Here is a 22126-nt window from a genome sequence, read left to right as displayed (position 1 = left end):
TCTTCAAAAGCATGGCCAGGCTGGTGCTTTCACAGCAGGCAACTCAACGCTGCAAAAAGAAATGCTGCAATGGCACAAAGGCAGGTGGGATGGTTTTAACTAAGGTTACAAATCAGGACAGCTTCCCGCATCAGCATTTGCTGGAAGTAGTCGTTTTCAGAGCAATTTTAAGAAAATGTACTTGCTTAACTGAGTTGAACACACACCTGCCCCACCCTACTCTTGGCCGATGGCAGCAGGAACATTTGTTTTTGGAGCAGAGCTGGGACTAACTTCCTTGGTCCAATACAAACCCTGACAGTAGGAAGACACTCAGGATTTATTTCATACCTCGTTACCTCAAAAGCATCTCACTCTTATTTTGGTAAGTGCTGAGTCTTCATGCCGGATAGCTAAAATAACAACAAACCATTCCGTGGTTTTAAATTCAGAAAACAAAAGAAAGAAAAAAAAAGAGGGGGACATACCTGCCTCAGAGAGACCACAAGGCAGGTCCAGCTTGATTATGGTGACAAATGGCAGAGGAAACCTTGTTCACCCAAACAAAGATCAGCTACCACCGTTTTCAAGTTTCCATAGCAATGTGATAGTCCAGCATAAGCAGAGCTCGGGGGAGTATGGAGAAACAATACAATTCAATTATCTCTATAATTTCCAATGGCTGATTGGGGTAGGGGGGAGCCTTAGAAAGCCATCCCACTTTCAAGAAACGAAAAGTAATCTCTTTATCTTTGGTTTTTTAATTCTGTCAAAGATGGCCTAAATTAGGGAGTGACAACTTGCAAAGCAGGAACATATTCTCTTCTTAAATCAGGTCTGGAAATGCCGTGAGATGAACTCTGATAATGCAGCCTGCAAGCCCTGGGAGCCAAAGCTGTGCAAAATTGTTTAATATGGTCAAATCCTTTAATCCTCATATCTGCTGATGCAGAAAACAGAATATTTCTGCCATTTATTACCAGAAACATTATTTTCAAACTCCATAAATGTTGCCTGAAGATCTCAGGCAGCGGAGACAGCAGAGGCCTGCATTTCCTTCGCTGGACAATTTTGATTCTAATTTATTTAGGCAAAAAGCAATACACATAAATGAACAGCTGTTGATTTTTCTTCATCTTCTGCAACAATTTATTTCAAGAACAACTCTACGCCTTTTCACCTTATTCTTTACTATCTGTAAAGTTCAGGAACTTAAATGCCCTGAAAAACTTAGGAATTGATCAGACTCGTAATGAAAAAGGATCTCTCTCTCTCTCCCATAATACAGGAAAATAAAATATCGTTAACTCTGCAGGGCAGTATACTGAAGATTGATCAATCCCTCTCCCTTCATGCCATCCTATAACACAAGAGCAAAGGGGTCAGTTGATAATTGCCAGTAAATGTAGAACAAATAAAAGAAAATACTTGTTCACACAGCCAGCCCGAAGAATTTCCTGTCACAGAAAGCCATCAAGTCGAATGCTCCGTCCAGATTTTAAAGAGGCAAGAGGATTTTTGTAAGCAGTGATTTCCACGCCGAGCGGATGGGATAGAGGGCACAGCACCCAAGGGAGATAAGAGAGCAATAAGGTAACGGTGATTACATTTCATGCTTCAAAGCACGAAACAACAGGAGTCAGGAAGGATGCCCACCCCCCCACTGCGCTCGTTGGCGAGATGAGTTAGCTGTAGCTGCAGGTACGTCCTGCTCAGGCGCGAGCACTGGGCTTCACCGGGAGAACTTCGGTTGTGCCCAGAAATCCCCGTCTTGGAGAATGCGCCGTGATCAGTGGAGGATCCTCACAGCAACATCCCATTTTCCAAAATGTTTTTGGGGCTCACGGTGCTGCAAGGGGTTGGGGGATGGGGAGGGTGTGCAGAAGTCCTGCCTCAAACACTCAGCCCATGCTAGCCCGGCTGTGTCACCCCCGCGGGCTGCTCCATGGGGCGCATCCTGCTCTCCTGCCACGCGCTGCTGCTTTTGAACCCTCTCCCAGCACAGGTCGTAAGCAATATCGGGGGGCACAGGTAAGAAGCCAGTCCCTACTGGCAGCTTGTTATCAGCCACACTTCCAATTCTTTTGAGCAAGAAGCATCCGAGAGGCAGGACCGTTTGTGCCACACCTTGCCGGGATGTGGCTCCCGGACCGGCCCGCGGGCCAACCTGCCACACTGACAGGCGCATCCTTGTGCCTTCCACCCCGATAAAGCTGCTGGTGATAACACAGCATTTAATCCATCCTTAAAAAGCAAACGGCGCTTTATACCTTTGAAAACTCCTCTCTCTGCCATCGCTACTGGCAGGCAACGAGTCCCTTCATCACAGATGTTTGGGGTGGTTCTTGCAGGTGATCAAACAAAATCCTACAAAATAACTGTTTATTTGCTGTCAGCCAGCTCTGTATCAGAAGCAGCCTGGCCTATTAACAAGCCAGTCAGCATCATTTGCTTCAGAGACCAGAGCCGAGATATCGGCGCGCAGGAAGAAGTACATAATTTGTCCAGATGCAGCAAGGAACCAAATGACTAATTCATGAAAGTGCAATTGATTTTGATGAATCAATGCATTACAGGATCCAGGGGGGGAGGGGGAGGCGCCGGGCATTTTACAGGCTCAACTACAGGATCACACTTTGATCTGAGAAACAAAGACAACCTTCTTCTGTATAAGAAGGCAAGCCCGGATTTTTTTTTTCAGCCAAAAAGTGGCTTCACTCTTTTAACAAACGTCCCCTGTCCATACATTTTACAGGGTCTAGATGCTGCAAATTCAAGTCTCCTGGGTAACCTTGCTCAAATCAGTTAAAACATCCAACTTTTAAGATTTTTGCAAATGACTGATATAAAATGTGCCCCCAGCTGGCACCAATAACAGTTTGGATGGGAAAAAAACACATACAAATCAGAAAAAAATAATATTAGCTGTTAACATATTCCCATCCCTAAATTGTTAGGTTTTAAAATAACCTGTTTCAGAAGGAAGCATCTGAAAAGGCGAAATACACACTTATATTTTAATGGGGGAAAAAATAATTTTGTACAGCAAGAAAAGGTAAATGGGAAACGCCCCCATTTAAGTAAAAAGAAACAAGAAAATCTTTACTTTTCCCATACTTCTATTACAGGTAAGTGGGAAAGCAAATACATCACTAGCCTCACATTTCGATCACTCATTGTCTATCAAATCTCATAATAGGCACTTCCCAGCTGTTCTCTCTCTTTTTGCAGATCACGAGCAAAACGGTGACACTGCCCAGTAAAACCTAATTCCAATCTGTTCTCTGCTGGGATACAAATACATTTCTGTGTATATTAGGATGGGGAAAGTTTATGGCGGGTGACTGACTCCAAGGCTGATTTAACATTTGCCATCAAGCAGAAATGCACATTCACAAATACACTAAGACTTGCAAATTGCTCCCTGATTTCTATTCCCCAGGCACCGGCCTGTAAGGAAAACTATTTATGTTTTTTCCTTATACTGATATACAGAGTAGTAGTAAACAAACTCTGATTCTCTACACTGTCTTTTCCATTGTGCCAACCATATGGGAAATCATTAGCTTTGACCTTTTGGAGGAAAGGACAGAAGGAGAGGTGGATTTATCAAAAAAAGATATTTTAATCCAAGCCTTACCTCTTCAGGCCTTTGAACGGATTTTCATGACCCAACAAGGCTTTCAAGTACCTGTGGCACTTAAAAAATGCTCACCTCTACTGAAGGTGAGAGCAAGAGTTTACACAGGCTTGGTGAGCATCTTCTCCTTTTGCGAAAGACAATGCGGTCAAGGAAGAAAATCGATCTCCGCTCTAAAGCATAATCATGATTTCAACTAAGATGGACGGCTGAGCAATTGAGTGCATGTATTTCAAAACCTGCCCTTTGATATCTCCTGATTATTTAACCCAGAGATTTGAAGGAAAGAAGTCTGAGAAAACCTGCATGCAATAAAAAAAAATCATTATTTTCTTATTCCTAGGCACACCAAACCCTTGCAGAAGGCTAAGGGACACGCATGAGTCAGAAACCAAATCGGCAAATTCCTGTTTCTGAAGAAGGGTGCTTCAGGAGAGGATCAGAAATGAATACCCAATGTGTAACTCTAGCCCTTTCAGGGTCACCTCTTATTTCTTTTTTAATAAAATAAACATTACCAAGATTAAAAATGTTCCTCAGGCTCCAAAATATGTTGGTCACCCTGCGGAAGTAGTCTGACTCACTCAGAAAATGAAACTTAAAATTAAATGCCTAGGTCATTCCTCTCCTAGCAGTGCACTCGTCAGACTGACAATTCCAGCGGTGGCTCTTTTCCTGCCCACCTGTAGCAGCACTGAAGGCTACGGGGGCTGCCCAGAACAACCAGCAGACACAGCCTTGCTGGGCAAATGGCACCAGTCACTCTCCAACAGGTACCTCGAGCCCTGGGTTGCCCCCCCCGAGCTGCCGCGTGTCCTCCCCCCTGGCGTGCCAGCACAGAGTCTTTGAGGACATGCTGAATGCTGGTCGCTCTCTGATGATGCAGGCTCCTACTTGACCTTTACAATTATCACTAATCCTGTGAGCTGACAGGCAACTGCTGACTGCAGCCACTGGTTTGTAAAGCAAGATGTCCAAAAGATTGAAGCATATTTTAATATTAATTTAAAAAGTCTAAAATCCGTGCGCAAACCACCTGAAATTGCAGCTGACAAAGCAAGCAGTTCACTACTGAACCCCGATGTGACAGGCAGAAGAAAAAAAAAAAAAAAGTACTGAAGGCTGGACTAAAATCCAGTCCCTCTGCCCGCACAGGGGATGGGGGTGGCTCCCCCAGCCTGCACAAGCTTCCCTGGACTGGGATAAGCGAGAGCCACGTGCTCCTCAGCCCAGCCGCATCTTCAAGAGCACAGGGAGCAAGGCAGTGCCCTGCCTGGCAGCCAACACGCTTGAACCCAGAGGGGAAACGGAGAACAGTGTTGAGGGGGCAGCTTTAATTCCCCCCCAAGATAGGACTGAAGGTCGGAGTGACTGACCACAGCAGCGTGAACGCCCAGTGCCGCAGCAGGAACAGCAGTGGCAGAAAACAGGAGGATGCTGAGAAGAGAGGTGGTGTTGAGGAAGAGCCAGTGGCAGGAAGTAAGAGAACTGAACCATCTTTCCAGACAATGAAGAAGACAGCCACCAGGATGAGCGTTACTGACCGCCTCGGCCTCGGTGGAAGTTGTGTAGTGGAAATGGTGTGACCCACTGAAGCTACCAGGCGGCAGCCGCTCGCCACCAACGCTGTCATGCTGCTTCCCAGAGATGTACCAATTCTCCATCCCCGCTTGCATTTAATAAGCCAGATAAATCCAGCTCCCACCTCCAGCCAGGACCAACTCCCTTTGCTTTCCCTCCCACCCCTCTCTCCTGCACTCCTGCCTGGCTTCCCTGCACAACTGTCCCAGGCAATGAGGAGCGAGCCGCCAGCACCCCTCCACCAGCCAGCACTCCTCCACCCGGAGGAGCAGGAACAGGCACCGAGTGACAGACAAGATGCACAAACATAACTCACTGCTGTGAAAGCAATTAATGGCACTCCTGAAACATTTTTCTCAGTAAGAGACATTCAAATTCACCCAGTCTGTCACAATCCTCCATTTGTCATTGTCATTTTTACCATTGTCACGTTATTTGATGGTATTAAGCAGACAAGAGCCAGTTGTGTGAACAACTGAAATAAGCATAAATTGATAAAATAAATTAGCTCAGAAATTTGTATACAGCAATATTAAGCAAAAAGCAGAATTATATCAAGGTTGAAAGAATTAGGAATTGAATTTTAACAGCCCACATGTTTATGGCTGATTTCCTGATGAATATTTTATTTTTAATAACCTTCCTATCACATTCACTAAAAGGTCTTACCAAGGATGGATCAGTAAACAAATCTGAGGGGGAAAAAAGGCTGTTCTGAAACATGAAACACTTTCAAAGCTCAAACTCCCTTGAGAGTAAAAGTCAAAAGGAACAAAGACAACTCTTAGCATGAAAAGGAAAGACGCGGTGTGACTAAATAAAAGGGCGATATTTGATAGGTACAAATTGGATATGTTCCTGCTTCAGTCCTGCTGCTTAAAAATGTCAAGTCCATATGCAGATTTGCCAGAATAAACATCTACTGAATGGGCAGGGGCTTAGACTCTGGCCTGACTCTGAAATCAACCCCCTTCCCACCAGTTCTTATAGCTCACACGCGCTGGAGGGCTGGAGATCCGCCGTGGAGCGCATCACATCTGACAATGGACACCATCCATACTGCCATAGGGTGCGATGCTCCGGTAGTGGGGATGTCTCCCCACACACATTTATTTCATCAAAAGATAATCTCCATTTTCACCTTCAAAAAGGGTAGGTAATTATAAATGCATTCTTTTTACTCAATTTTTTTTAAGCAAGTAATTGTTGCCCATGGGAGAGAGTTTAATTATTTCTGATGAAGAGCAAGACACAGAATCAGGAGAACATGACAGGAAGAGTGTGGAAAATGTGTTCCCGTGCTTAATTGTATGGCTATCTTGCCTTTTCATCCTGAAAAACCAGGCATTGATTTTTTTTTCCCCTCCCAATTGATTTCGCACAATCTTCAGTTTAGTAACACAAAGCGTATCCAACTGTAAAAGGATCACAGCTCCCTGGGCCAGCCCATCGATGATTTCCCATCACGAATAGGCAAATCGCACAATACATGTAGGTCTCCAGGTAGCTCAGCAGCGGGATGGCTTGTGCTTGCCCGTGTGACACTGGTTTGAACAGAGTAGTCTCTTCTCGTCTCCCCCACGCAGCGAGCTCAGCTGAACAGCAGATGCAACACACGATGTGAAACAACCCACCAACACTTTATACTCTTTACTAAATAGAAATGCAAGCGCATAGCGAGGCGACTACACGTTCGGGAGACAGGGGTTGCCTTGCCACAATGGGACAGCAGCCCATCCGTAAGCAGACAGGATTGGACACTCTGGAGGATGCACAAAACGCCTGACTTTTATAGAATATCTTGTCCATAAAAGATTGATTCTTCTGATTTTATGTCAACTGAGGCTTGCCACGTGACCTGGAGCATATGGGTTTATAGTGCTTTTAAAAGAATTAACTATTATTGTCACTCATAAATATTTCCTTTGGTTTCCTGCTCAGTAGCATGCATATACAAAACAGAATCTTACTTATGGAAAAAGGCACTGTTTCATTCCCGTTGACAGAAAAAATATTTTGCATCAGTTGATCAGGTAGCTGATTCATGTGCAGCAAAGAATTCTCTAATGCATCTCCTGGATACAGCGGGTTTATCACACACCGTACACTTCAACCTAATCATGATACATCATATATGGGCTGATTCTGCATTCATACATTAATGATGCCTATACAGAGGGCTGCAGGTATATAAATGTCAGGACAGAACCAGCATATGTGAATGGTACATGATACTAGATTATGATAAGTGAATGCGGTAGCAGGTTGGACTTGAAAAGAAAAAAGATCAAACGGGAGATAGAGAAAATGCATCTCAGCACTCTCCCTTACACAGCCGTGCACTGGGAAACAGCGCATTTTGCAAATTTCCCCATAGCAGCCATAAAAATCATGCGGAGAAAGCAAATACCATATATCTTCCGATGACTCAACATTGTCCTCTTCCAAAGAGGTATTCAAAAATGTTACCTTTCGCTAGTGCCGTCACAGTTTCCTTCCACCACACCTGGGAAGGACTCAAGAGGACTGAAAATAGGAGAACCGTGACAGTAGATCTCTGACGAAGAGGGTCCTACCGTACCACACCCTGTTATTGATGCTGTTTCTTTACACACAGCTCATGGTGCAGGTCACAGAGGAACGCACTGGAGGTGTCAGTCTGAAGATGCAGCAGTGCCACGGCCACTGTCCCCTAGGAAAAAGTGGCGGCAGCAGCAGAATGGGGGCAGGAGTTACTGCAAGGGGAGGGTGGGACCAGCCCTAGACATCATCAGCTCTACCTTCCACCAGCATAATTTTTTTCCTAAAACTACAACATGAGTTCAACACCTTCCTTTTTATGGGAAAATGCCCATGACATGGTGAAGACTAGCGCAGATGAACAGCAAACAAAACCTGCAAAGTACACTTGAGACAAGCCTGGGCCAGTGAGAAACAACTCAAATTGCTTGGAAATGACTGCATGCTACATGGCCTGCCTCTGAAAAGCCACTCAAACTCAGGAAAACTCCAGTCCTCCAAAGAGGGAATAAGAGCAATGTCAGGAGTCTTAAGGAGCCATTTGCACATCAGAAATTACGAAGAGAGAACAATTCACCAGCACTTGCAGACCAAAGCAGACCTTGGTTGTTTGCTAAATTCATGGAAATAATAAATGCAGTCTCAAACCCAGGTGCAAGCTGCATGTATCAGCCTACAGTAAGGATAGTTTACATATAATTTTGAGCAAATTATCTTTAAGATAAACATGGGTAACCTTAAGTTACAGCAACTCTCGAAGAACAGTTATGTATCTTCCCAGAGAAAACCCAGGTCAAATTTGCTAGTTGTCACCCCTGCAGTCAAAAAACCTACAGCGGGATTCATTTTTGTTGGTTTGTTCATGTCGTTATCAAAGATTCTAGCTGAATTGCAAGCCCTCTCACTGCTCAACAGATCATTCCACTTAAAGTATCTGGATAAATACTCACAACCTGCTGATGAAAAGAGCTGTGGAAGTACAAAGCACGGTGAGTGTGGGCTGTTGTTTCTCCGTCCTGGGAAACCAGTGTGTTCATTAGACCCGGCCCCTCTGCGGAGAACAAGAGGAGCTCCCTCAGTTCTCTTTCACCAGCCATCTGCAACTAAAAATAACACCGTGGGGGCTTTGATGGTTGCTCTGAACTAACAATTGCCCAGAACTGTTATCTCCATTTCTCTCTACCCCTTCCAAAAAAATCTGTTCTCAAGGCTTCCCGAACATAAGCCTAATTTAATGAGGCACCTGTTTCACAGAAAATCCTGCCACAAAGGGTGCACCTTTGCAATCACACAAAGAGGTTTTGCAACCTGACCGAAAACCCCAAAATATTGTTAGCCTGCATTTGATCTCTGTGTTTTTCTAAAGTTGAAGTGGGTTTTCCCCTGTTGTTTATTTTTTTTTCCTTATTCCGAAATCCTTCAGATGTCACATCACAGTGCTCATCAGCTGGGAAGCACCACAGAAAGTGCAGATCACGTACAAATAAACTCTCTACGAGGAGAAAAATTCAGTCACAAGAGCTGGGAACTGCATGTGCTAGGCATCAGGCTTTGCACTTCTTCCTCTTCCTTTTCATCCGTTTTGTCATCTGTGTGATTTATCTCCTGGTTTGTATTTTGTGTAGCTTTATGGCATAACAAATCCAGACTAAAACTACTTGTTTCTTGACTTTAGAGAAATACATACTATAGGTAAAAGACCGGTATATCATTTCGACCATCCACCTGCCAATATAAGATTATTTTTCACAGCGTATATTTTAACGCTTCCTCCCATCTGACTATCCAATGTCCTAAGAGATGTGATTCATGCTGTCACATCCTCTGCACTATGATGAAATGCTGCCAAATGCACCCCAAATTTATTATTTATTTTTCATATTGGCACACTTCATTGCAAACTTATGTCTAATTTGTTTCCTTCTATTGCCCTCTCGATCTATTATTTCAGTGCCCGCTGTGCGTTTCCAGCTAGCTCTCCTAAGCCATATTATACACCTGCATTCGTATTTGCAAGGTGAAGGCATTTTGTTATCATTTTGTTATCTTTTGCCCATGTTCCTTATTTCTCTTTTCTTCTTTAACTACAAGTCTTCTCAAACAGAGATCATTAATTTGCACGCCCACTCCCTCTCCCAGCTCATTAATGAAGAAGTTAAATAAAACCGGACCTAACACCTTTCCCAGAAAACCCCATTAGGTACCTCTCCTGACTACAATACTTGGCTATCCATCATTCAGCTTCTGCTGCGCAGTCTCTTGGCCATGCTTCACATCGCAAGCCTCACTAAACTAATTTGTCAAATAGATTTCTTGAAATGCGATATCAAATGCTTTGGAAAAATCCAAATTTATGACATTAATTGCATTATTTGCTGCCAAAAGAGGCAGTGATTCTGCTTTAAACCACAGTACGCTTTCTTAGTGGGATTTACTCTTTATAAATTTGTGTTCTTTATTGCACTTAGTTTCAATAGCCTTCTAACACCAGTGATTTTAGCTCCATTTATTTTACTGATAATAGAAGATATTTTTCAAATGGAACTGGCAGAATCACTTTACATACTGTTTTCAAACTGATAGTCTATTAGTTTTTCACCAGGTAACCCATGATCCCTCCAATTTGATCAGCTCCAGTTTACTATAATTTGCTGTTTTGTTTACACAGTGACTGCTAATTAATCCCTGCAGGTGAAGTTCATTCCTCTGCAGAAGACCAACATAAGTGTGTTTATCTTTAAAGTTTTGTTTCAAATGGCAAAAAAGGATTTATTTTTACATTAAAGAAGAAACAAGAGGTAAAAAAGGAGCAAGCGCAGGCAGTGGGGTGCGCAGGGTGCTTGTCCTGCCCCAGTCCGCAAGCCAGGGGTGTTGTCTTACATCCTTCAGCTGAAAATCCCACTTAATGCCAATTTAGACACATTGTCACACTTTTAGCACCCCTCTAGACTCCCTCCATTACTTTAGACACACAGACATCCCGTTGGCTTGCCCTGGCTACTGCTTCAGAAGGTGCTAATTAGATCAAGCCTTGTAACATTGCACCTCTAAATGTTAGACAAGCCATCAGCTCCTCTGCCACCGAGCTGCCAGTTTAACTCCTCGGGCCCTGCAACTCCACAGCATCTGGTCTTCCTGAGCTGCAAAGGTTCAAGGGCCCTTGCTGGGCTCCTCCCCACTCTTCATCGCTTACATCCTTATTTACTGTCTCTAGTCTTTCTAGCATACCCTGGGATGCCAGATATAATACACACAATACTCCTCCACAACTACTGGGCAAAATATTGCCCCATCAGAAACAAATGACTATGGATACCAATTCCCTGCAGCCAGAAACTAATCCTTCTCTGTGCTACAGAAATGTTTAAAAATTAGTTTAGCACCTTAGCCATCTGAATTACTATTTAAATAGACCCCTCTCTTAATTTATTATAGGCCTGCTCTCCTCTTTGAACCTCCTTCTCCTTTATAGATTATTTCTAAGGGAGCTTCTTTTTCTTCTTTTTGCTGACTCTAACTCCAGCTTATCTTTGTCCTTTCACGTTTAACTCAGCTCTGTATTCCTCTTTCACTGCTTTGCCTGTTTCAACATACACTTTTAGCCTCAGTCTCTGAGAAGTCCCTCTTTAAGGCACAGCAATCAGTGATTGTTCCGTATAGCCCTTCCAGCCATCCCACTTTACCTCCTAAAACTTTCTTAATTCTTCAAAATAATGGCTTCCTGAAACCTTTGTATTGCAGCTTTCTGTGAAGCTAATATTGCATCTTTTATCTCCGGTTTTCGTTTTCGTCTCTATTGTGCGAGTGTTGAGCAAACCCATCTTGTACAATTTCCCAGCTGTATCTACAAAGGCGCTGAACATGATAGAGACATAGCACAGTCCATGATCATTATTAACTTATAATCAATCCACCTTCTCCTTCCTCTGAGTCTTGCCTGCCTGGTCCACCCACTTTTAGATGGATAAAAGGAATGCAGCATATGGCACACTTTGCTCTTTTTCACGCAGTGTGGAAAGCGCCAGCAAACTAGAGAAGAGCCTGTAATGGAATTAAATATAAACATATTTCATACAGATTAAAAAGAACTGAGCAAGAGTGTGAAGATATGAGTAAAGCAGGAGCGCAAAGGCCAGAATTACACAAGTACCTGGCCACAGCATCAAGAATTTGTACTCATGGTTTTCCTAAGCAGCATAGAAAACGATAGATTTTCTTTTATTCTTAGTAGCAATTTTTGTTTGGATTAAAAGAGCGTGTACTTTCAGATCTTCTCTACTGTACAATGAAGAAAATGAATGAAGAAAAGACCTCAAAATGAGAGGAACGTTATGTACATCATAACAGCTAATGACTAGCACATACTTCAGGGATACGGAAGCTGTGAAGAGATTTCATTGTTTTCTGAGGATAAGACATGATGGTCATTTGAAGCCATGTATATTTTCCAACTGGTTACAGTCTTGTTAGCTGTCATTCTGACAGCAGAGAAATAATTCCTGTATTCTTTTGGTGGGCAGGTTAGCTTTCCATTTGTGGATTCTCATGCACATTTTGGCATTAGTCTGAATAAACTCACAGCCTCTCTTCTGCCTGTTCCCTGCAGTGCTTTGCATCTATCTGTAAGGCCTGTTCATCTCCTCCCCTCCTTGCCCAAAGGACACAATTCCAGCTTCCCAGCGTTGTTTCAGTACCTAGGATACCTGCTTGAGCGGGGTCGCCCAACTCTGTGACGATGTGCTAACAGGGACTATTAACTTCACACAAATGTGCAGACACAGTTTTTGATTCCACAAACACTCTGACACAGGCAGTTTAACCAATATAGATTTATTGCTTAGAAAGGGCAAGCTACACCCCTCCGAGTCCAAGGGGCACCACCCCTCCCTCTCTCAATCTCGGATGCTAATTAGCATTTACGCCCTCTGAGATCATGAGGATCCAATCAATGCAGCATTCATTCTCCCAGCCAGCCCCTCTGCTGAGCAAACCTGGGTGCTGTTGCAGGGGTGACTCGGCTGCAGCCAGGCACAGCTCAGCAGGTGAGAACCGAGGTCCCCCACAGACCTTCACCCAAGCCGTAGCCTGGTCTGCAACCCCCAGGTACTCTGGCAGAAGCTAACGCTCTGATGGGTACTGCTAGACTGGCCACATTTACCTATCTCACAGCTAAACGTAAGAGCTAAGCTGTAAAAAAAGCCAGACCCACACGAAATTTTGAGTGCAGACGAATTCCTTCCAGGGAGCAGGAGCCAGAGCTGTTTCGCAGCCCAGAGGGAGCAGAAGCTACCTGGCAGTTCGGGTTTAAGCTATCACTTTCATAGCCTATGGGTGCGCACAGGGAGGCTGGCGTGATTTCAGCTGTCCTCACAGCTACTCTTTGGACATCAGAGAAATAACTTGAGCAGTTCAGAAAAATCTGTATTCTTATGAGCAAGCTGTTGTCCTCCCACTCTGTAAATCCTCAGGTGAGCCAAGCACGTGGGGAGCCCCTCAAACCTCCTGCACTGCATTCCTGGTGGCTTCTCAGGGTAGGCTGCTTTGCAGCTAAAAATGGAATTACTGACAATATCCAGAAGAAAGAGGACTTAGCCAGAACACAAATAACCTTTTACCCTTAATTTGTTCTTCAATTTCACACTCCTCCTGCGCTCATCTGGAAGTTCCTCAATAAATAATAAACTCAGAGTGCCACAACGGATCTGCATGTTTCCTCCCCTAACAATGACATTGAGTGCTCTGAAGAATCTCATTTTTTTTCCAGCAGTCCCACTGAACTGAGATGTTACCTTCCTCTCTTCTCCTAACCCCTCCCAACACAACCACAATGGAAGCAGTTTTCTCCCTTTTAATTTTAATTAAATGTTGTTTAATGATGTTGTTTCTTGTGAAAATCTGTTTGATTTGAGAGCTTTCTAGCCTCATCTTAAGAATCTATGACAGAAAAATACAAAGCACGACCAAGTTCTTTCAGCACTTTTTTTTATTATTTTTAAGCACCACTAAAACTAAGAGGAACATCCAAGGATCACAAATACTTCTGGCTTGCCAAGGAAGGTTTCTCACACCTATTCTCTTATTCCTCTTACAACAGGAGGCTGACAATATCTCTGAAAGGAGCATTTAATACCTCTAAGTATTAAAACATCCTGGTTTAAGAGTCTGGCTCCTTCTGAAGGACAGAACAAAAATATATCTGTGTTGACTCACTGATTTGTGATCAATGATTTACACATTTTGTGGGGTGTTCAGATGGCACAGTGATGAGTTCAATCAGATGTGCATATTAAACCAGATTAATAGAAGATTTGTCTTATAATTATCTTAGGAATAAGTACTTATATGTATGTCTCTCTCCTTTTATTTTCATCTGTGATTGCTCAAACACATCTGTGAAAAGATGCTGCTGCTTAACAAGGCACCAAAACCGAGAGGTTAGAAGCAGATTAAAAAAAGCAGAGGGGGAAATTGCTCTTTCTTGTCGTAGTTATCTACTGGGTAATAAACGCTGCAGAATTTATGCCATTTTGGAAAAAATACTGCTGAAAACAAAATATTGCAGGTTTAAGTATCTTAATTATGGAAATTTCATATTTAATGAACTCTTGCCAAAATAAACTGTGCACATTATCTAAAAAGCAAATGTTAATTAAAACTGTATCTTGATAGCCTTCCTGGCTCACAAGGCATCCTGCACGTGTGAGATTAAACAAGGTGCTTTTGCTGCAATCAGTCCTCCAGCAACGGCTTTCGCTTCATTTTTTTGATGTATGTAGGACCAAAAGAAGTCAAGATCCATTGATGGCCCTTAGTAGCACCTCATTTTTTGTCTCCAACATTTTGAATCTACAGTACATGTTTCATGAACCCTATTACAGCTGAGAATAGTTTCACACAAAACTCTACAATAAACAAAAGACTAAGTTCCAAACATTAATTAGGTGCTTAACAAAGATATCCACTTATCATCGTACCCAGCGCACACAATAATTAAAGCCATAAAGAAGCGAGGATGCATTAATATCTCTGTAGTCTGCAGGCTCTGAGGAGGGATGGCTATGGGTTACTGAACAGGCCAGCAAGATGTCCTCCAGCTTCAGACAGGACCCAGATAAGTCACTTATCTTCTCTGCATCCGTTCTCATAAATTAAAGAATATTAATATAATACATGTGTGAGTTAGGAGAGGGATGATCTACTGCCTAGATTCTCACCCAAGAACTTGGGGAGAGGTTCAAAATCTGTGTTCTGTGCACATCTCTGTAGGTTTGCCTCTTCACAGAGATACTTCAAAAGCAGATGTGATGGGTGACGCATAAAAGCACAAGTAAAGCATTACTCTAACAGCAGAATCCCGCAGCAATAAAAACACAGGCACATGGGCGTATTAAGGTACATAAAAATGCATTCAGGGATGCTGGAAATGCCTTTACAGCCTGCGGTAACCTGAGGTACCCTGCTGTGACTGCTGCGGCCACCCCAGCTAAGTCAGTTAAGGAAGCACAGGTGGGTACCCTGAGGCGAAGTCAAAAATGACGGTTCCCTCCACATCTGTGGCCTGGGTTCAAGACCCACACCTAACGCGCTTGAATGAGTCCTGAAACGTGGGAGTTCAGTTGTCCTCATTCAAAGCACCAAGAGCAATGATCCATCCACCCAATCCCAGCAGTAGGGTCTATTCATCTTCATAATCTGTAGGTGAAATCTGGCCGGCCATACTCCTACCTTACATGTCTTGGGCAGGTGAGACATTCAGTTATGGGTTGAATCCACCTCTTTCCTCCCCAAGAAGAGAGCTGTGTTGTCTTCCTCCAAATATTTTTGGAGAAGGGGGCAAGCAAGGCTTTGAGTAGCCTGGGTATGAATAAAGGCTAGATTATTGCCTACAGCCAATAACCAGCAAGGTATTAAGAGTCTACCAAAACACAGCTACCAAAACAAGGCTCCTTGCAGCCTCCTAAAGAAGCTGAAGGCAAACACAATGTACCTTAAATGTTAACATTTTCATGCTGGTAAAAGATGAATATACTTTCTCAGTATAAGGTAGTAAATATATTAGTATAGTATCATCACAAAGCTGTGTAAAAATCATCCATGTCCATAAGGCTTAAGACCATCCCTGATACCATCTCAGTTCTGCCTGATTCATAAAAAGCTTCCTGCTAAGTACATATAAATGTACGTAATTCCAAATGCTTCACAGCCAACTTCATGATCAGCTGATTTCAGGAAGAAGATGCTGAAGTTCACATGCGATTACAGACTTCGGGAGTTCAGCCACAGAGGTGATGACAGACATCAGCTGCAGCCCTTCACACCTGGCCAGGTTCTTTGCCCTGGGGTACACCATTTTTCTTCTAACATGAATTAAAGCAGACTGTGTACAACAAACTGAATATTTCAGTATCAGGGTTATTGCAAGGTCAGGCCCGAGATTTTGTATGTCCAATTTCCTACAGTCTGTGGCAAGCTTGTCACTATTTAGACTCCTAAGCAGGTATCTCCCAAGCAAGTTTTCTACGTGGATTTACATAAAGAATACTAGTAAAGTGCAGTAGGGGCTGAACCACATTTTACAGCTATTTCCAAAAGTTACTTTTTCCATGGAAGATGAAGAGTCTTTAAAGCCACCTCTAAAAATCATTCCATGAAGTGAAAATCTGTCCAGGTTCATTTATCTGGAGGTACCAGTCAACACAGGCTGAGCAGCTTATGAAACACTCAGCAAAGCCAAGTCAGGCACCTGAGTGATTTTCTAAATTGCTTAAATGAATCTTCAGGCACCCTAAACAACTTTTAAACTCTGGTCTGGGGTGTCTCTAATGCTCAAAGGACCTTACCAAGATGCAAAAGTGCTTTTATTTCTGCTCTACAGGAGCACCTGAGTCAAAGTCTCAGAGAAAGCTCTAGTTTAACGGGTTCAAACCGAGGTGTCCCATGTCCTAGGGACGTTTTCTAACCACTGGCCTCCCGCTGCAGCTGGCCCAGAGCCCTTCTCAAGGATTGTGCTTAAAATATTATCCCTGCAGCTCTCTGTGGGAATGTCAGCTTGTAAGAGAAATACTGAGCTCAGAGCTTGAACTCATGACTCCCATATGCCAATGAATCGCACAGCCAATACATCACAAAGCTGCCCCTATTTTATTTGATCTTAAGATGTTCCTAAATCTTTCCTCTTTCCATGGTCAATGGATAGAATTTAGTTGCTAGTAAGCTATTCAGATTTCGTATTTTAAAACATCAAAGTATGAATGATGCTTTTCAATTTTCTCCACTTAAGCTTATTAAAAGAAATATTTTAAGGAACATTATTCCCTGAAGTTACCAGACACAAAAATCTGCAAAACCCTTTCTCTCTTTTGGCTTTGGGTCAACACTGAACATAGACACAACATGTTTCTTTAAGGACATGTCACAGAATTATACATCCATCACTTGCACTCAGAATGGCTAAAATACCGCCTGAGACAAAGGGAACCTCAGCCTGTTTGGTTAGGGGATGCTTTAGGGAAAATGCAGCCTAAGGCAGAAGGATTTACATTCCACTGTTTGTTTGGTGTTTTTTTTTTTCAACAAGCTATCCTTTCCCACACTAGTAAATGGTTGTAAACTGCAAAAGCCCGATGATATCCTGCCTCTACAATAAGTTTTAGGTTACTTTCACTGACAGTCCTGAACCAGTGCACTGGCCTGCTGGATTGCTCCCATTATAAGACCCACTGCAAGTCCCCAGGTCAACACCATCCTTGTGACACTGACAGTCTATTTGCAAATTCCATAGCATTGATAATCGCTCCTGAAGGCAGCTGAAAACAAGCCATATCATTCCCATTAGACTAAAAAGCACCAATATCTTGTGAAGTTGCAGCAATATTGTTGGTGGATTTAAACAACCAACATAAAAGCCTGCAGCGTGAGCAGGGCTGACATGGCTGTGTATATCACTCTTTATTATGCTGCTGATAGTAATTTATATCTGTATGTGGAGTGCAAGCCTCACAGACTCACAGCAGCAACACAATATAGAAAAGCAGCAAAATACAGAAAAGACAGTGTGCATCTTCAGAGGAGGCAGACATGAAGCTTGGTTTTGTTTGGTCCAGGGACAGCGCATTGGGATGGGACTGAAAAGACCAGGCTCTAACTGCGTCAGAGTGCTCAGAAGGCTTAGGGGAGACCTCATCACCACGTTCCAGCCTTTAAAGGGTGGCTACAAAGAAGATGGAGATTCCCTTTTTACATGGAAAAGATGAGGGGTAATGGGTACAAGTTACTCCTGGGGAGATTCTGACTGGACACAAGAGGAAAATTTTTCACAATTAGCACAATCAGCTGTTGGAATAATCTCCTGAGGGAAGTGGTAGATTCCTCAACAGTGGATATTTTTAAGAATCAGCTGGACAGCGTGATGGGCCATCTTGTCTAGGCTGTGCTTTTGCGAGGAAGGTTTGGATCAGATGATCCTTGAGGTCCCTTCCAACCTGGTATTCTATGATTTTATGATACGTTTGCTTCTGGAAGACATGGACTGGCTACGCAGTACTTAACAGCAACACCTGCAAAGCGAACACATCAGTCCACATCTCAAAAGGCATCCCAGAAGTTGAAGCTCATCCAGAAGCCCCTCTGGATGGCACCTTCAGCTGGTGCTCTCAGGACCATACTCCATCACATCCTAACAAATGTCCTGCTTGAAGACGGCAGAAGAGACTAGTACTTGTCTGTTGAAAAAGCAGGTCTGCTTCCCAAATGACACACATGCACACCCAGAGAAAACCCCTTTTGAAAATTTCCTTTTTCCCCAGCACGCCCCACAGCCCCCACGAAAGGTTGTGCACCCAAAGCTGGTGAAGGAGCAGCCTGGATGGCTTCAGGAGGCAGCTCAGGTTTTGAAATGCGGATTTCTACGTTCGCAGCATTTATCCAAGGCAGCATTTGCAAGACTCAGGTTATCCACACCGCGCTGAGCAAACAGCACACAGCTCATTTATCTGAAGGGGCTTTGTTCAGCTAGGTTTCATGCTCCCAGCTTGAACACAATGTTTAACTCCTCCAAGATACACTAGTATACATTGAGATACCAATCACACACGCCACCATTTTAGATGCCTAAGAAAGTAAAATTAAATACCAGAGGGATTATATCAGAAACCAGGTTTAGCTAGTATTTCAGCTCTGGGTCATTACTTCATATGTATATATCAAAGCAATGTGAATATGGAACAGGCTGAGAAGCAGACTGCAGATGCAAATGCCAAAATACTAGAAGACTAATAGATTATTTTTAAGGGGAGGGAATAGACTGAAAATATAGGAGAAAGTTGCTGAAATAAATCAAAGGTGAGCAGATGCACTTGGCCAAATGGCTTTTTCCTTCGTAGTATAGCGATTTGTTTTATCCTTATGTTTCCCGAATCCAGTCAATAAGACTGCATTAAAAATGCATGGGCCAATTTGATGTATGCGCAACACTGGGTTTTTCAGAAAAGCCAGGGCATTCGGAAGGGCGCAAACGCTGTATTTATGTACAGAAAAGGAGAACAGGAGAACAGAGGTTGGGAAAGGGAAATACTTGTCAACGACAGGTTCCGCATGTAACAAAAATAATAAATTCCTCTTCTTTCGGCAGAAACAGCGTTCTTTATCAATAGAAGCTTCCGCGCTCACATAAGGCACCCACAGTGGGCCAGGAAGAGTAATAGCACCTCCAAGAAGAGAGCAGCCTATATTTTTACTTCTTTTTGCCACTAGCTGTATTTTAGGACTCCCATTGATGCAGGCTGGGGCTAGGCATTACCAATGGCTTTCAGGAAAGCTGGCAGGCAATGAATTTTCATCAGAAAACAAAGCTGACATTTTCCAATTTTCTGTCTGGACAAAGAGAAGAAAACACTTCATTTGGAGGGAGCGCCAGCTGAGTTGGGGTATTTTACCCGTCGGTCTCAGCTGACACGGCTCAGCATTTAGCTTCATCGCGCAGCAGCACTTTGTACAGTTATTTGGGAGGATCCTGCCTCTGCCCTGCGGGCCGTGCCCTTTCACATGTGGCAATTCACCAGTTCAGCCCCCTGCAGCCTCTCCAAATCCATGAGGCTCCACGACCCGTCCCACAGAAAGCCTTCCTGGGGGCAGGCTGAGGCCACCAGCCCCCCCGCAGGGTTGCCACCCTGTCCCAGCGCCAGAGGCTCCCAGCAGGTTGCCAGCAGATGACAGAGGCACTGCCTGCTGGGCCCACCAGCACACCTGAGTTACCCTGGCCCAGCTCCCAGGAGGCTGGCTCTGTCACAGCAGGGCTGAGGGGCATTAAGCGAAGCGTGTTCCTGATGGCCGGACCGCCCCTGGTCCCCAGGTCCAGCTCCCCGTGCTGCCCACCGGCAGGACCCCGCGCAGGCACCAGCCCGCTGCCAGCCTCCTGCCGCACCCATCCTGCCGGCAGCACCCGGGTTTTCACAGGTGGCTCGCCACATCCTTCGGTCAGGTATTTCAGGTTTTTTAAGAATTTGACCATGCGGGGCCTGCAGGCTCGCAGATAAACCCAGGGAAAGCAGCTCCGTTTGCAAAGAAAGTGCGTTGTCCAAGGAGAGGGGAAGGAGAGAGGGGTGGATGGCCGGACCAAGACTTGCACTCTTGGCATAAAATCTGTCAGAAGACACACAGCTGATTTGCAGCTCTGCTTTCACCCGGGGATGCCTGCAGCCAGCCAGTGCTGCACAGGAAGGTCTTCCCCAGCAGGAAGGCAGAGAACACATTCTGTGACACAGTAAAACATTGAAATTAAATTTAACAACAGAGGAAAACAACTTCTGAGAGCTTCTGCAGCAGCAGCAAGAGGTTTGTGCTGCTATAGGAACATCTGAATTTGCATGAAGTGTAAACACGCAGACACACACATACACACCCTGCTCCTGTTTGCACCGTGAGTGTTCAGAAAATAGCACATGTTCTCTCCCTCGCTTCCACCTCGCTGCAGTCGCGGCAGCGCCAAAGCCCTGCAAATGGCTGGAAGGAAGCAGGGCTGTCATCCAGCCGCTCCGCAATCACAATCCGCTGGGACGAGATTGTTCCCAACTGTTGTTGGGGACCATTCAAGCGGCAAAACATTAAATGTTTCTATTATTTAGTTCATGCAGCTGGTTAAACTGAACAGCCTAGCAGGCTAATGGGTACACTGGAATAACCAGGTCAGCCAAAGAAGGTGTAAGTGCATGTGTGTGTATATATATAGGATACATATTGCTTGCTGCTTCTTTTATGTGTAGATTTAGGAACAAATAGCCTATGTTGTAAGCGCTTTCTACCACTGAGAGCTGTACAAGGCACTGATTAACTTTCTTAAACCTACTGGGGAATGGAAGGATCTCTACGAAGGTCATACAGGGGGAAAGATGGCCTTAAAGGGAAAAAAAAAAAAAAAAAGATATAAAAGCCCTTATGTAGCTTGAGGTAGAGCAGGCCAGCCATGCAAAGGCCTCCTGGATTTGGGAGATCAAATACTTCACAGAAGGAATATATAAAGAACAGCTGAGGATGGAAATACATTACTCATATGTCGTAGAGTTATTGCTGAAGCATTGGTCTGGATCAGAAATCATTCCCTGTAAAAGTCCAATGTTTCCATATTATTTTTAAACTCTTTGGAAGCTATTTCCACCATCTGGAATTACACCATCTATCGTAGATCCCCTCCTAAGCATCTTCTCTCTAGGCAGAATCATGAGACGCTTCCTACCAATTAAAAAATTACCATCTCAGTCTCTCATACTGTTTTGCAAACCAGCCTGTAAACTATCCTAATATTTAGCGTGACATGTAGGAAAAACGAAAGCAAGCAAGCAGAGACATTTCAATAATGCCAGGACTAATTGCTCAGTTATGTAGCCATTTGGTTTAAGAAACAGTCTAAAAAAAAATCACGTGGAAGCCTTCAAGCTTCAGGCATTTAAAGAGTGGGTGGACAAAGCTAAGGGTATGATAGCAGACAGAATGAGCAAGTGGCACAGCAGATGATTTTGCATGTTACTTCTATATCTAATTTCCCTGCGTTTATGGCACTTTCAGTACAAGCACACAGGCACTGCAGAGCGTACAGCCTTAGCTGTTCCTCAGTCTGTTTGGAACACCCTGGCAGAGCAGATGTGCTGCCTGTCACCTACCCGTTCCTCTGATCTGCAGTGAAATCAATCATACCTTCGATGTATTTTTATTCCATTAAAACTCCACCTGATGGTGATTAACAACACAGTGAGGTGTATTTACCATATTCTTTTATTTCTATATTAAAAACTGAGTTCTGCAAAAGATCCGTGTTCTGATATATTTGAAATTCAGCTTCACCTCAGCTAAGAACAAATCTTGCCTATTTGGAAATTTTCAGTGCAGGAAAGTTCTGCAGAAAAGACCATTTCA

The 22126-nt window shown here is 43.8% G+C and overlaps 1 protein-coding gene across 6 annotated transcripts in view; it reads right to left on the bottom strand.

The window, feature by feature from the left end:
• DAB1 (DAB adaptor protein 1) overlaps positions 1-22126 on the bottom strand; it is a 566655-nt gene that overhangs the window by 330311 nt on the left and 214218 nt on the right. The window lies entirely within an intron of this gene.

This window comes from Falco punctatus (genome assembly GCF_963210335.1).
Source record: "Falco punctatus genome assembly, chromosome: 11".
Classification (NCBI taxonomy): domain Eukaryota; kingdom Metazoa; phylum Chordata; class Aves; order Falconiformes; family Falconidae; genus Falco; species Falco punctatus.
The sequence above is the reverse complement of the archived record's forward strand: the minus strand, read 5'-3'. Positions and strand labels throughout refer to the sequence as shown.